This window comes from Nelumbo lutea, chromosome 5 (assembly GCF_056320005.1).
Source record: "Nelumbo lutea isolate HS-2025 chromosome 5, American lotus-T2T, whole genome shotgun sequence".
NCBI classification, from domain to species: domain Eukaryota; kingdom Viridiplantae; phylum Streptophyta; class Magnoliopsida; order Proteales; family Nelumbonaceae; genus Nelumbo; species Nelumbo lutea.
In genome coordinates, this window is record NC_142688.1 from 71,050,531 (window position 1) to 71,067,943 (window position 17,413).

The following is a 17,413-nucleotide window of genomic DNA, read 5'->3' on the forward strand; positions in this document are numbered from 1 at the left end:
AAAATATACTTTATATGAGATATAAAAGTATATATATTATGGTTTCTAAAATGTTTGCAAAAGGGTTTTAATTCCGGGGATCCATATAAGTGGAGAGTGCAACACTGTTCCTTGCAGCCGAGGGAGAGGTCCTCTCTTGTCGGGCAGTGTATGATCATTATGGGCTGAGAGGTTAAGTGTAAGACCATTGAGGATAATACCTGATGGGCTAATCTTGCATCTGCCCACAGTCCCTGGGTGTTACAAGGTGGTTTGGCCCAGGGACCACTTAGGGTAAGTGTTGGGCCCATAGATCCCATTTGATGGGTTTCAGGGGGTGCACTGTCTTTAACAGTGTATTCGACCAGGCCTTGTAACAAAGGCTGGGCCGAACCCATGTGGCTGATGTGTAGATCAATGCTTGGGTCCCATGCCATACAAGGAAGCCCAACTGGGCAGCAGTTATGAGGGTTAAGTGAGCACATAAGCTTAATGGGCCTAAAGCCCATTTCAAACTGGGCTATTAATTTAGTTAATTAAAGGGGCGAATTCTGAGATGGATTAGCAGTTAGGATAGGGTCTTAATCCTATCCAATCAGAGAGTCCAGATCTGAATGTGATTCAGATCTGTAAACCTCCTAATAAAATTAGGATAAAGCTAATCTAATCTGCAGATAAGATAAGAGTTTATCCTTATCATTAGAAGAGAAAGCTGATCCAAATATGATTTGGATAAGCACCTCCTAATGGGATTAGGAGCTGATATTTTCAAGTTAACAAAAGGAAGGAGGGGCGGCAGCCTTGAGAGAGACCAAGAAAAAAATCAGATCCTCTTTAGTGCTGAAATCAAGAAGAGAGAATTCTGCACCCTGCGAATACTCTCTTGCTGCCTCCCTGCTCTTGCCGCCCTGTTTGCCAGTTCGATCTCCTGCTGTGGGAGAAGTCAAGATTGGATATTGACATCAATTCTTTGAGAAAGAATTGAAAAGGACGCTGTGCTCACGTTCCATCCTGCTGTTTCTTGCGAAGGACAGAGTTCTTGGGGAAGAACACTACTGATTCTGCTCCATCCTACACTTCGCCATCTTCAGTGGGAGCAGTCTTTGGATCCTTCCTTGGGCGTGAACACCTTCGTTGGGATATATTGCTTCTCTGTATCAGGTATTATTCTCTCCCATTCCTTTTGGTTCAGATCTGGTTCAGTTTTAGGTTCAAGATTTATCCTTGAAAATATGATTTTCTAAATAGGGAATGTGATTCCTAGTTGAAGGGAGAGAAAAATTTTTGAAATTCGCCCCTTATTCCGCAATCTTTTGGCATCCATGTGATGGATCTCTCAACCCTTCAGTGGTATCAGAGCCACAGGTTCAAATCTTGAACCATTCTGTTTCAGATCTGAACCTGCGCAATTAGGGATAAGGAGTTCAATCCAATTTGCGCAGATTTGGTTTTGGGAAATTTGTTCCCAAATCAGATGGGCAAATAATCTGAAATTAATTTTAAATAAATCTGATTATTATTTAGAATTGTTCTTTATAATTTTCTTGGTTTATGGGTTGTTCGTACAAGAGGAGATCGAATTCTTGGTTTGCACAGGGAACCTGCGATTTTGCAGTTCTTGATTTATTTTGGGTCTGTAAATTTTTTTTTTATTTTCTTGACTCATTGTATAGGTATTCGATCTGATGTAATTATTAATAGAAATAGGATTTCTATTTATTTTATTTTGGATCGAAAATGGCAACGCAGAGAAGGAGATTTTGCAGATAAGAGAAATGCTATCTGCGATTCGTAGTTTGTGAAACTGCATTCTGTGATCTAACCTCTGTTTTGCAGGAAGGATTGTGCGAATGGCCCTGTTTGACTGATTCTTGTTTTTCCTTTTATCAGTATTTAATTTCAGATTATTTTCTTGAATTAAGGATTTAATTAAAAATCAAACACTAGACCCATTCGAACCAAGATTGGTTCAAAACTGTTTGGACCAATTCTAGGGTTTAATCAAGGCTGAATGTCAGCCCTAATTTCCTACTAATGGGCCTAAGGATTGATATTTAATTAAATGGTTAATTTGGCCCAGCCTGTAAAGGCCCAGTTTTAAATAGTTAAAACTGCAAAAGCCCATTTCAAAGGATAAAGCTATATGGGCCGAATTGGGTAACCCTAATTCAGCCCATATACCTAGATAATATTAATGGTTAATATTATGGAATTTTAATGGGCTTCCAACGGGCCTTACAGATAATTAATTGATTGGATCAATTTATCCCTGCATGTGATGTATGGATGTGTGATGTGCTGCGTACATGGGCCATAAGTACTTGGCCCATGCTCATTCGACAGTGGCTCTTGCGCACACCATGGTTGAATGCACATCATTGCCATGGTGTCCCTTTTGGTCATTGGAAGACTTCCCTCAGTGGTGGGCCCCACACCTCATCAAGAGGTTGCGTGCGTAACCCTAGCCGATTTAAGGCCCACCCAAATCTGGCTTTATGAAAGTCAGTGGGAGCCACTTTGGTTTGACCTAAATCAAACTAGGGCGTAATTTTGTTCCCTCCAGCTAATATGAGTGTGTGTGATAGGGAGATTCATATGATGAACTCTCTAAAGGCCTTCCATCATTAGCATGAGGATGGGTCCTTCAATAATTAGGAAACGCACCAGAAAATGGGCTATCCATTTGCTGTTGGGCTTGTCTGAGTGTTTCATAAGATGATAGGGGCGTCATAGACCGATGTCGGAGGGGCTTCACCAGAAAATGGGAACTCTCTCACGGTACCTTGGCGTTCACGAATATGATGGGTAAGTACTCACTGGACAGAAAGGTTTACCAGAAAATGGCTCTGAACCTTGTCTGACAGAGGCCAAAGGGAAAACTCATATGATGAGTGGATGTGATCCTTCACAGAAAGGTGGTGGGGTTATGCAGCTGAAACAGTTGGCTCCATGCACCCTATGTGATTTCCCACATTTCTAGAGACAACCCGTAGTCTCCGTCACTGAGAGAGGAGGGAAATCTCAGAGATGAATAAATGGAAATGGATCATAGATTAAAATCCATATCTATGAAATGAACATGAACCAAATTAGGTTGTGGACTGATGTTTGCTCTTTTATCAGAAAATGGCAAACGGATCTTTTGCAAAACTACTTGATGACAACAAGTTGAAGGGCCCAAACTATGCTGATTGGTACAGGAACCTTATGCTGGTCCTAGCTTCTGAAAAGCTGGACAAAGTGGCAAAGAATCCTGCCCCGGAGCGTCCAGGTGATAGGGCTTCTGAGGCCCGAAGGAGAGACTATCAAGAATGGGAGGAGAAAAACTCCCTTGCCCGGTGTTACATCATTGCCCCCTTAGACAACCCGATACAGAGGCAGTTCAATCAGATCGAACTTGCTAAAGACATATTGGATAGTCTTAGGACAATGTATGAAGAGCAGAATCGTTCTACACGACAAAAGGTCTTGAAACATTTCATGACCGCACAAATGTCCAAGGGTCAACAAGTTCACGACCATTGTCTTCGGATGATGGGATACATCAATGAACTGGAGGCTCTTGGATCTGTGCTGGACCTTGCTACCTAGATAGATGCTATCCTTAACTCTTTGCCTCCTTCCTTTAATCCATTCATCATGAACTATAACATGAACAAGCTGAATGTCAGCTTACAAGAGCTCAGCAATATGTTGCAAAGAGCTGAAGAACTGATTAAAAAGGATGAGCCTGTAGCCATGCTTGTTGAAGCTGGCAATACAGGCAAGAGAAAGAGGAAGGCAAAGAAGCCTCAGAAGAAAGCTACTAAGAGCAAGAAGCAGAAATAAGACAAAGCATCGGATGCCTGTCACTTTTGCAAGAAGACCGGCCACTGGAAAAGGAATTGTCCTGCCTATATGGAATCCAAGAAAGGTAACTTCGAAACTTGTGTTATAGAAACCAATTTGTTGGTAGCTTCTGCTTCCTGGTGTATTGACTCCGGGGCTTCGACTCATGCTTGTAACGCACTGCAGGGGTTCAAGGTAAGCAGAAGGCTGAGTGAAGGAGAAGTCACACTCTTCTTGGGGACTACTGCAACTGTTGCAACCGCGGCCATAGGAATCGTGGAATTAAATTTTAGAGAAGGAATAATTGTACTGAAAGACTGTCTTTATGTACAAAATTTAAGGAGAAATTTGATTTCTGTCTCAAAACTCTGTGCAGATGGTTATTCTGTCTTTAGTAATACGATTACTGTTAAAAGAAACAACAGATTCATCGCATATGGGGAACTGGAGAACGGTCTCTATGTTCTACATCCTTCTCTAGAAACTAACATAACTGAAACTACGTCGGCTGAAATCCCTAAGAAGAGAGCTCGTGATAGAGTTAATCCCACGTGTCTGTGGCATTATCGACTTGGCCACATCGGTGTTGACCGAATCACAAGGTTGGTAAAGGATGGTCCTTTGGATTTTCTAACTGTAGAAGATCTTCCCACTTGTGAGCCTTCCCTACAAGGCAAGATGATGAAATGACCATTTAACGGTAAGCTTGAAAGATGTACGGGCACACTTGACCTAATACATACTGATGTATGTGGTCCCCTGAGTGTTAGGACACGAAATCAACACGTGTATTTCATCACCTTCACAGATGATTTTTCACGATACGGTTATGTGTACCTAATGAGACACAAGTCTGAATCCTTTGAAAAGTTCAAAGAGTTTAGACAAGAGGTCGAGAAACAGTTAGGGAGAGAAATTAAGGCCCTTTGATCAAATCGAGGTGGCGAGTATCTCTCTGACAAATTCAGGGACTACTTAAGGGACAATGGGATAGTATCACAATTAGCTCCTCCTGCTACACCACAACTTAACGGTATTTCAGAGAGGAGGAATTGGACCTTATTGGATATGGTCCGGTCGCTTCTCATACACTCAGAGTTACCCACATCCTTTTGGGGTTACGCATTAGAGACTGCGATTTATGTGCTGAATCGGGTTCCAACCAAATCGGTTCCGAATACTCCATATGAACTTTGGACCGGAAAGAAACCAAGTGTCAGACACTTGAAGATTTGGGGTTGTCTAGCACACGTTAAGAGAATGAGTGCAGACAAGTTGGAATCCAAGACCAGCCGTTGCCTATTTGTAGGCTACCCAAAAGGCTCTGTAGGCTACCTATTCTATGACCCAAGTGGGCAGAAAGTGTTCTGCAGTTGTAATGCGCAATTCTTGGAAACCGACTATATCCTGGACACCCATCGTCAGGAAGTTGTTCTTGATGAGGAGAGCTCAGGAGCAGTGGGAGATGTCCCACAAGTTCCAGGTAGTGACCAACCTAGAAGATCCACTCGGGTATCCAGGCCACCAGTCCGTTATGGTTATGACCAGGATAGTTATCTGGTGGAAACCTTGACTAGTGAGGAGGATCCCATGACTTACACGGAAGCTATGTTGGACATTGATTCCCAGAAGTGGGTGGAGGCCATGAGAGCAGAGATGGACTCAATGGAGACCAATGGAGTCTGGACTCTAGTAGATCCGCCCTCCGGGGTAAAAGCAATCGGTTGCAAATGGATTTACAAGAGGAAGAAGGGCCCCAATGGTAAGGTTGAGACTTTCAAAGCTTGTCTAGTGGCGAAAGGGTACACTTAGAAAGAGGGCATCGATTATGAGGAAACCTTTTCACCTGTGGCCATGCTTAAATCCATTAGGATCCTGCTAGCTGTAGCAGCATACCATGATTATGAGATTTGGAAAATGGATGTCAAAACTGCATTCCTGAATGGAGATCTTACTGAAGATATCTATATGCAGCAGCCGCAAGGCTTCATTGCTTAAGATCAAGAAAACATGGTATGTAAACTTAATAGATCCATTTATGGACTTAAGCAAGCTTCTAGAAGTTGGAACATCCGTTTTGACTCTGCCGTCAAATCGTTTGACTTTGAGCAGAATCCGGATGAACCCTGTGTCTACAGGAAGTACAGTGGAGATAAGGTTACCTTCTTGGTTCTGTATGTAGATGACATTCTACTCATTGGGAATGATGTAGGTATGTTAACTACGGTGAAAGTATGGTTATCACAGCAATTCTCCATGAAAGATCTTGGAGAAGCCTCCTATATACTGGGTCTTCGACTCTATAGAGATAGATCGAAGCGGATAATAGGATTATCCCAATCTGCCTACATTGACAAAATAGTCAAAAGATACAGCATGGAAAACTCCAAGAAAGGAAATGTTCCTTTCAGACACGGAGTCACTCTCTCCAAGAAGATGTCTCCCAAGACTTCTGAGGAGATTGATGGCATGAAAGACGTTCCCTATGCCTTTGCCATAGGGAGCATCATGTATGCCATGCTGTGCACTCGTCCTGACATAGTCCAGGGTAGGAGCATTGGACTGCTATGAAAAACATACTTAAGTACCTTCGAAGGACAAAAGAGTTTTGTCTAGTATTCGACGGTAGCTCACTACAGATCCAAAGGTATACAGATGTCTACATCTGGATATATTTTCACGATAGGATCGTGTGTTGTTTCCTGAGTGTCAGCAAACAGGGGTCCTAAGTTGCAAATTAATAGTCCACAACCCAAGCCAAGCGCATTGCCGTAAGTGATGCTGCCTTATGAATGAAGGTGTTCATTCATTAATTTGGAATTCAGCACATCACCCATTCCATTGTTGTATGACAACACTGGACCTACGGGAGGATGATAGCAAGAGGTAGCATCAGCGGAGAATGTGGTAGACACATTGACTAAGCCACTGACACAGAAAGTGTTTGAGAAACACGTGAAAAGCATGGGACTCCGGCTGGTACCTGATTGGACCAAAGTGCAAGTGGGAGCTGTTAGACAATTTTGTATGCCCTTAGCTTCAATCAAAATTGATGTACTTTATGAGTTTATTGTAAATGAATAAAAGTGCATATTTGATTCATGTTCCCTTGGTATGTTTCTGTGTATTACCCTTAAACTGGATACTTATTGAGACTTGTGTTAGTTTTGAATGTTCACAGCCAGTGGGTCGGTCTGGGGAGACCTATCCTAACAAGGCTGACACTGTGGTGCCACCAATTCGGTTGGGGTGGCTTGTCTCAACTACCGAGGTGAGACCCTAGGCACATACAATGTGGGATTAATTGAATCTTTGAACTGGACCAGATTTCCAGTATTGCCCTGGACCTTGGTTGTTGATGGGCAAAACTGGAAAGTTACACCCGACCCCTAGACCCGATTATGATACTACACTAGGTGTCGGATCAGGCTGTCTTTGATGTACCAATCAGTGAGATCCTTAGCGGGGGTCAAAACCTGGGTATGTTGGGACAACCCGAGAATTCATCTGAGTGGGTGATCATAGTGACAGGATCAGCCCCTTTGTCGGACAAAGGTAATGATCGGGGATACACACTCACTGTTGGAAACCAAGACTGCCGGCAGCCGATTTCAACCGTTGAAATTTGTTTTGCAAAATATATTTTTTATATGAGATATAAAAGTATATATATTATGATTTCTAAAAGGTTTGCAAAAGGTTTTAATTCACGGGATCCATATAAGCAGAGAGTGCAACACTGTTCCTTGTAGCCGAGGGAGAGGTCCTCTCTTGTCGGGTAGTGTATGATCATTATGGGCTGAGAGGTTAAGTGTAAGACCATTGAGGATAATACCTGATGGGCTAATCTTGCATCTACCCACTGTCCCTAGGTGTTACAAGGTGGCTTAGCCCAGGGACCACATAGGGTAAGTGTTGGGCCCATAGAGCCCATCTGATGTGTTTCAGGGGGTGCACTATCTTTAACAGTGTATTCGACCAGGCCTTGTAACAAAGGCTGGGCCGAACCCATGTGGCTGACGTGTAGATCAATGCTTGGGTCCCACGCCATACAAGGGAGCCCAACTGAGCAGCAGTTAGGAAGGTTAAGTGAGCACATAAGCTTAATGGTCCTAAAGCCCATTTCGAACTGGGCTATTAATTTAGTTAATTAAAGGGGTGAATTCTGAGATGGATTAGCAGTTAGGATAGGGTCTTAATCCTATCCACTCAGAGAGTACAGATCTGAATGTGATTCAGATCTAGAAACCTCCTAATAAGTTTAGGATAAAGCTAATCTAATCTGCAGATAAGATAAGGGTTTATCCTTATCATTAGAAGAGAAAGCTGATCCAAATATGATTTGGATAAGCACCTCCTAATGGGATTAGGAGCTGATATTTTCAAGTTAACAAAAGGAAGGAGGGGGCGGCAGCCTTGAGAGAGACCAAGAAACACATTAGATCCTCTTTAGTGCTGAAATCAAGAAGAGAGAATTTTGCACCCTGCGAATATTCTCTTGCCGCCTCCCTGCTCTTGCCGCCCTGTTTGCCAGTTCGATCTCCAACTGTGGGAGAAGTAAAGATTGGATCTTGACATCAATTCTTTGAGAAAGGATTGAAAAGGAAGCTGTGCTCACGTTCCATCCTGCTGTTTCTTGCGAAGGACAGAGTTCTTGGGGAAGAACACTGCTGATTCTGCTCCATCCTACATTGCGCCATCTTCAGTGGGAGCAGTTTTTGGATCCTTCCTTGGGCGTGAACACCTTCGTTGGGAGATATTGTTTCTCCGTATCAGGTATCATTCTCTCCCATTCCTTTTGGTTCAGATCTGGTTCAGTTTAAGGTTCATGATTTATCCTTGAAAATATGATTTTCTAAATAGGGAATGTGATTCCCAGTTGAAGGGAGAGAAAAATTTTTGAAATTCGCCCCTTATTCCGCAATCTTTGGGCGTCCATGTGATGGATCTCTCAACCCTTCAATTGACTCAATGGAGACCAATGGAGTCTGGACTCTAGTAGATCCACCCTCTGAGGTAAAAGCAATCGGTTGCAAATGGATTTACAAGAGGAAGAAGGGCTCGGATGGTTGGGTTGAGACCTTCAAAGCTCGTCTGGTGGCGAAAGGGTTACACTCAGAAAGAGGGCATCGATTATGAGGAAACCTTTTCGCCTGTGGCCAAGCTTAAATCGATTAGGATCCAGCTATCTGTAGCAGCATATAATGATTATGAGATTTGGCAGATGGATGTCAAAATTGCTTTCCTGAATGGAGATCTTACTGAAGATATCTATATGCAGCAGCCACAAGGCTTCATTGCTGCAGGTCAGGAAAACATGGTATGTAATATGTTGCTGATTTGAAGGCTGGCCAGGAAGGGTGCAAGCCAAGACAAGGTAATGGTCATTATAATATGTTGTTGATTTCTAATAAGAGACTGTTACCCTCTGTTTTGCAGGCCCCTGTTCCATATTTAAACCCACCCATGATGGATGGAAGGGGAGCACACCGAAAGCTGAAACCACTAGAGTTAGAGGATCTGACTTATGATAGGGAAGTTTGCTTTTTCTTTTTGTTCTTTGATGTGTGGCTCATTGTGACACTAGCAAGTGCACTAGCCGTTCAAGTAATAAAGTAGTGAGTGAAGTATCGTTCCCACGAGGATTTAGGAAACAATTACCAATACTAAATTGAACATTTCTTATCTGATCAACAAATAAATCAAAACTCTAATGAAAGCTAAGAAATCCTAAATTAAAATCTATCTAAATCATTGGTCCAATTGCCTTCAATTCAGGTTAGAAGAGTAAGCAGTAAATGTCAATCTCAGAATTCAGCAATCTATCAATTTGGATCATTCGAATGAATCATGATTGAGCCTTGGTTTGATGAAACCCCAAGGTCATGAACAGCCTCTCTCAAGCGCATGTTCATCCTATGCATGAGTGACGGTTCTTCTATCTCTAGCAAGAATCTAATCCCCATGCATGCATTTCTTCAAACACTTCTAAGGCATCAATTCAAATCTGAATTGATCACCAACTGAATTGTGCAAGTTATCTCTAACCTTGCACTCAATTCAGTTCTTGAATAGTAGATCTGAATTCCTAGAGTCTCTCTCAAGCACTCTAGGAATTCCAAGCTGTAGATTAATTCGCCCAATCTGAAATTTGCAGATCTGAATTCTCTTTCAAGCAATTCAGATCTTGCAATCTCAGATCTGAGAATTCAGATCTGAGTTTTGAAGGTTAGTTGGCCGAATTGATCTGCAATCACACCCTTATTCAAGAAACTTCAAGTACAATGCATGATCATTTGAATGAATCAAAAAGAATTAGATTGCTGAACTGAAATTTTACAAGCTGAAATACATCAAGGAAGAATGGAAACAAGGAGAAAGAAGAAAGAACATATAACTAAGAAACTGAATTCAAATCAAAAGAGAATGAAACTACAAATGATTTATTACAAAAAATCTTTGAATCACAATCCCTCAATTTGAACTCACCTTCTTCTTCTAGCTTGCTTGTCTTGAACTTCCTTCAGCCCTTCTTCTTCTTCTTCCTTGCGCCTAGCCTTCTTCTCTTCTCTTCTCTCAAGGTGGCTGAACCTCTAAGAGTGGGAGAGCCTTTCTCTCAAGCAATTGAACAACTTTCTGCCCTCCTAAAGGCCTCCTTATATAGTTTTTCAGGGGGGCTCTTGCCCCTTCTTGAAGCCTCTAGAATGGGGTGTATTACACCCCTCATGAACCTTCTAGAGTGCTCCCTCCTTCTCTTCAAGAAACTCCTAGAAGTTGCCGCCCCTAGCTCCCTTTGGGCTGCTATTTGGGCTACAACTTAGCTTGCTTTTGAGCTCATGTGGGCTACACTCTAGGCTGTTATTTGGGCTAAAAATGGGCCTTCCTTGCTGGGCCGAATTCTCCTCATATCTAGGCTTCTTCCCTTGGATTTTCCAAAGAGTTTCACTTGCTCTTCTTGGGCCGAATGAAATTCTCTTGCTCTCATGGCTGGGCCGGGCTGAACTTGATAAATTTTTGGGTTTTCTTTTCTTGCTTTTGCCTTTTTTTTGTTGATTTGGCTCCCCCTGAAATCTTTCTTGCAATCAAGCTAAAATACGGCAAAAATTTAATTAAACCATTATAAAATTTCATGCAAAAACCTCATAAAATATAGATAAATTGTAAGTTCATCAAATACCCCCACACTTAAGCTTTTGCTTGTCCTCAAGCAAAGACATCAGCCATAAACTTAACATTCCCCCCTTCTGTTCTCACCATTTACCTGGTGAACTTTTTAAGATAGAAATGCATTGAGTAGTCGGGGAACTTTTGTAAGTGCTTAACTCTTATTCTTGTAAATTACCATTTAAGATATGTATCAGATCCGAGGAAAGGAGAATATGAATTTCATCATAGTCTAGCCTTCACTCCTAATTCATATATAAATCAGCTCTTTAATTGTCAAGGTTAATAATCAAATTTCACTGAGTTTCACATCTGTAACTAAATCTCAATGAGAGTTCAACTTTAGAGTGCCCCTTTGAACCTCGATTGTCACCACAATTACTTATTTCTAAGGGTGAGTGCATTTTATGCTCCATCTCACCTTTTTTTTTTTTCTTTTTTTTTTTTTCGGTGTGAGTGCATTTTATGCTCCATCTCACACTTTTCTCTCTTTTTTTTTTTTTTTTTTTTTTTTTTTTTTTGGTGTGAGTGCATCTTATGCTCCATCTCACACTGGTCACTTGTTTGAGGTAGGTAAATAGGACTCATGTTCTAAGCTGCTAGTTTTACTATTCAGCTCAGAATAGCGGAGTCAATTTGGGCTTTTGTCCTTCTTTGCAATTATTGAACCTCAAGAATTAGCACTTCAGATGTGCACTAGCTCTCTTGACCATTAACAATGAAATCAAGGGCTTCCATACACATGAAGGAAGTTAGGGCTAGTCATGCTGAAAGGCATATTCAGCTCCCCTTTTCTCCTGCATAAATCAAATTGGGTCATTTACAAGAATAAAAACTTAACAAGTACATCAGTCTCCCTCAACTCATTGAATTCCTTCTTAAAAAAAATCATCAAATAAATAGTAATGAACTTGAGGGGTTCCAGTCTTTTTTTTTTTTTTTTTTTTTTTTTTTTTTTTTTGTGATGTCATTGCTTGCATATGTGTGTTGGGGTGCATGAGGTGCATGGTTTCAACCCCCATACCCTAGCCTCGGGCTCACTCCCCCACACTTGAGATGAACATTGTCCTCAATGTTCGTAGTGTTAGGGAGTCACACTTGCTAGAGCAAACTGAAGAAAAGAAAATGATGAACTGAGTCCTTAAAGAATTGGAATTTTGAGAAAAAGATCTTTATTTTACTAACTAATATTCTAAAAAGATAAATGACAAAAAGATTCCTTAACTTGTTCATGAGCAAGCATAAGAGATTATTGGTTATCTAGATAAACAGTGGATGGAGGGGGTACAGTACTGCCCATTAAATATGGTTTCAGGCGCTGACCATTTACTTTAAACGTGCCCTGAACTGGGTGGGTGAGTTCTATAGCCCCATGGGGAAAAACCTGTGAAATGGTAAAGGGTCCAGACCACCTGGATCTCAGCTTACCTGGAAACAAGCGGAGACGGGAATTATATAACAATACCTGTTGGCCCACATAAAAGTCCCGTCTCAGCAAGTTCTTATCATGCCAGTTTTTTATTCTTTCTTTATAAACTTTGGCATTCTCATAGGTGGTAAGTCTGAATTCATCCAATTCATTCAATTGCAACCGCCTTTTAGCCCCTGTGGCCTGAATGTCAAAATTTAAGAATTTAAGAGCCCAATAGGCCTTGTGTTCCAATTCAACTGGTAAATGGCATGCTTTACCAAAGACCAATCTGTAGGGGGACATGCCAATAGGTGTCTTAAATGCAGTTCTGTATGCCCATAATGCATCATCTAATTTGATGGACCAATCTTTTCTGGTGGATGCTACAGTCTTTTCCAGAATTCTTTTGAGTTCCCTGTTAGCCAACTCCACTTGGCCACTGGTTTGAGGGTGATAAGGGGTAGCTAATTTATGTGTAATTCCATATTTCTGCATTAACCTCTCAAATTGGCTATTGCAGAAGTGAGTTCCCCTATCACTAATTATAGCTCGCGGAGTGCCAAATCGGGAGAATAGCTTCTTTAGGAAGTGTACTACCCTTCTTGAGTCATTTGTGGGTAAAGCCATGGCTTCTACCCATTTGGATACATAGTCAACTGCAACGAGGATGTACTTATTCCCAAAAGAATTCGGGAAAGGTCCCATGAAATCTATACCCCAAACATCAAAGATTTCACAGATTAAAATATTGGAAAGGGGCATTTCATTCCGTCGGGAAATGTTTCCCGATCTTTGGCATTTGTCACATGTGGACACATACCGATGGGCATCTTTGAAGAGTGTGGGCCAATAAAAACCTGATTGCAAAACCTTGGCTGCCGTGCGACTAGCTCCAAAATGACCTCCTGCTTCTTTATCATGGCAAAATTGGAGTACCGACTCCATCTCCTCCTCGGGGACACATCTCCTTATGATCTGATCTGCACACAATTTATACAAAAAGGGTTCCTCCCACAGATAGTATTTTACATCAGAAAAGAATTTCTTTTTCTGTTGATATGAAAGGTTAGGAGGAAGGACTTGTGCAGCTAGATAATTAGCAAAATCAGCATACCAAGGATATGAGTATTTCTGTATTGAGTACAACTGCTCATCCGGAAATTCTTCTCGAATGTTGCTGGTTATCTCCTCTTTTGAGCTTACCGTGTCCAACCGGGAGAGATGGTCAGCAGCCAGGTTTGCAGCACCCTTCAGGTCTCTAATCTCAATGTCAAACTCTTGCAATAAAAGGATCCACCTGATCAGTCTTGGTTTTGAGTTTTGCTTGGTAAGCAAGTGCCTTAATGCCGAGTGATCTGTGTGGACAACAACCTTGGATAATATCAGATATGAACGAAACTTATCAAGTGCAAATATTACTGCTAACAGCTCCTTTTCTGTGGTGGTGTAATTGAGTTGGGGTCCAGTCAAGGTTCTGCTAGCATAGTAAATTGGCTGAAAATGTTTGTTCATTCTTTGTCCTAAAACAGCTCCTATAGCAAAATCACTCGCATCACACATCAATTCAAATGGGAGGGTCCAATCTGGTGCTATCATGATAGGTGCATGGATCAATTTGTCTTTCAAGATGTTGAAAGCATGAAGACATTCAGTTGAAAATTCAAAAGGCACTTCTTTCTGAAGCAAGGTAGATAATGGCTTGGAAATTTTTGAGAAATCTTTAATAAACCTTCTATAGAATCCGACATGTCCTAAGAAACTTCTCAAAGAATGAATAGATGTTGGGGTTGGTAATTTTTCAATTGCCTCCACCTTGGCCTTGTCGACTTCTATACCTCTTTGAGAGATCTTGTGTCCAAGCACTATGCCTTCTTGCACCATAAAATGACATTTCTCCCAATTCAACACAAGATGTGTTTCTTTACATCTAGTAAGCACCTGTTCCAGATTATTCAAACATGCATCAAATGAAGAGCCAAAAACTGAAAAATCATCCATGAAGATCTCAATAAATTTTTCAACCATATCAGAAAATATAGACATCATACATCGCTGAAAGGTTGCTGGGGCATTGCATAACCCAAAGGGCATCCTTCGGTATGCAAAGGTTCCATATGGGCAAGTAAAAGTGGTCTTTTCTTGATCTTCTGGTGCAATTGGTATCTGGTTATACCCTGAATATCCATCCAAGAAACAATAATACTCATGCCCGGCTAGCCTCTCCAACATTTGATCCATAAATGGGAGAGGGAAATGGTCCTTCCGGGTGGCTTCATTTAATTTTCTATAGTCAATACACACACGCCATCCGGTAATGGTTCTAGTAGGGATGAGTTCATTTTTCTCATTTGGAACAACAGTCGTACCCCCTTTTTTGGGCACAACTTGCACAGGGCTTACCCAAGAACTATCAGAAATAGGATAAATGATCCCAGCATCTAACAACTTAATTATTTCAGCCTTTACCACTTCTTTCATGTTGGGATTCAGGCGCCTTTGGGGCTGAACGGAAGGCTTGCTGTCCTCTTCCATCAAAATTCTGTGAGTGCAGATTGATGGATTAATGCCTTTGATATCTTCTACCTTCCAAGCTATAGCATTTTTGTGTTCCCGCAGCACTCTTAATAATTTTTCTCTTTGTAAGGGATTCAGTGCTGCGGAAATTATCACGGGGAGATCTGATGGTTCCTCAAGGAAAGCATACTCTAAATGGGATGGTAATTGCTTCAGTTCAAGGGTGGGGGGTTCTTGGGGTGATGGCTTACCTGATGGTCCGGGCAATTTGCCTAAGTTCTCTAATTTAAGAAACCCCTTTCCCTTGAATTGAGGCTTATCATTCAGGTATGCTATCATGAGGTTTATTTTTTTATTTTCTGTTTCTTCAAGTTCTCCCTGCTGGAGGCAGAGTTCAAGAGGATCAGTTATTCTACTTACCTGGAAGCATTCATCAATTGTCAATTCAATGGCATCAATCATAAAACAAGAATCATCACTAGAGGGTGCATGTTTCATAGCATCAGACATTTTAAAAATTATCTCCTCATCTTGTATCCTAAGGCTGAGTTGTCCTTGTTGGACATCAATCATTGCTTTCCCGGTAGCCAGGAAAGGTCTCCCTAGGATAAGCGGGACCTCCACATCTTCTTGCATGTCTAACACAATGAAATCAACTGGAAAAATGAATTTGTCAACTTTAACTAACACATCTTCTATGATCCCCCTAGGATGTCTAATGGATCTATCAGCCAATTGTAATGCCACTCTAGTGGGTTGGGGTTCATTCAACCCCAATTTCTTGAAGATAGAATATGGCATTAAATTGATGCTAGCTCCCAGGTCACATAAAGCTTTTTCAATTTTTAAACTGCCAATGGTACAAGGAATAGTGAAACTCCCTGGATCTTTGAGTTTCTGAGGCAGCTTGTTCAGAAGGATAGCAGAACATTCCTCATTTAATGCAACTGTAGCCACATCTCCCAGTTTCCTTTTGTTTGCCAATAATTCCTTCAAAAACCTTGCATAGTGTGGCATCTGGGCTAAAGCATCAGCAAAAGGAATATTAATATGTAAACTTTTAAATATTTCAAGAAACTTACCAAATTCCTTCTCCAATTTTTGTTGCTTCAGCCTGTTAGGGAATGGAACTTGTGGTTGTTGGTGCATCCCTTGTTGTGCTTCTGGTTGTTCCGTCTTCTGTTGTCTGGTTCCAAGGCTTGTTTCTGCCTTGGGTTCAGCCCAATTCTTCTTTTCTACCTCAGGCAACTCTTTTCCACTTCTTAAGGTAATAGCTTGCACCTGCTCTCGTGGATTCACTTCAGTGTTGCTTGGAAGAGTTCCCGGCAGTCTGGAAGAGATTAATTGTGCCAATTGCCCCACTTGGTTTTCCAGGTTTTTGATTGAGGCTTCCTGGTTCTGGAACCTAGTTTCTGCACCTGCTATAAATTTTGTCATCAGTTCCTCCAAATTGGATTTCGGTTCAGGCTGATGATAAGTCTGGTGGAACGGCTTGGAAATATGTTGATTTGGCCAGGACTGGTTTGAATGTCCCCTCCATCCTGGATGAAAAGTATGGTGACTCTGGTAACCCTGCTGTCTTGACGAATTGCTGACATAGTCAACTTGTTCAGTAGATGGTCTGAACTGATTGCCAACTTGGCAGTCTGTACTGATGTGGCCTCCCCCACACAATTCACAATTAAGAGGCTGCACATGCATGGCAGCTATCTGCATTTCATCTATTTTTTTACTGAGTGCTCCTATTTGTGCAGCTAGTGCTGTATAAGTGTCAACATTATGCAAGCCTTGCTGCTTCCTAGTTTGAGTCCTTTCCGAATGCCATTGATAATTGTTGGCTGCCATTTCCTCAATAAGTGCATGGGCAACCTCAGGAGTTTTATTATTTATGGATCCTCCGGCTGCAGCATCTAATATGGTCTTATTTGAGTCAGTAAGACCATTATAGAAAGTCTGCACTTGCAGCCAAATGGGGAGGCCATGGTGAGGAACTCTCCTTAACAGCTCCTTGTATCGTTCCCATGACTCATATAAAGATTCCCCCTCTTGCTGGAAAAAAGTAGTGATGTCATTCCTCATTTTAGCAGTTTTAGAAGGGGGAAAATATTTAGAGAGAAAACGGCTGGCCATTTCGTCCCATGTGGCTATAGATCCTGCCGGTAATGAGTTCAACCAAGCTTTGGCTTTATCCTTCAAAGAAAATGGGAATAACTTCAGCCGGATGGCATCATCACTTACCCCATTGTGTTTGAAGGTGTCACAGATTTCCAAGAAGTTAGCAATATGGGCATTCGGATCCTCATGGGCCATACCACAAAACTGAACCGTATTTTGTATCATTTGGATTATGGCCGGTTTAATTTCGAAGTTATTGGCAGCAATAGTTGGCCTGATAATGCTGGAGACAGTCCCGGTGAGGGTAGGCTTGGCATAATCCATCATAGTTCTTTGTTCAGCCATTTCTTGTGCTTCTTGTCTGACTTGCTTAGCAACTCTCAAACGGACACGGAGAGTCCG

The 17,413-nt window shown here is 41.6% G+C and overlaps 1 non-coding gene across 1 annotated transcript; it reads left to right on the forward strand.

The window, feature by feature from the left end:
* The first annotated feature begins 16,871 nt into the window (after window positions 1–16,871).
* Window positions 16,872–16,978, forward strand: LOC148852858 (small nucleolar RNA R71). Its single transcript, XR_016100048.1, has one exon. It is a non-coding gene; the product is annotated as a small nucleolar RNA R71 (small nucleolar RNA).
* The last annotated feature ends 435 nt before the right edge of the window (window positions 16,979–17,413 follow it).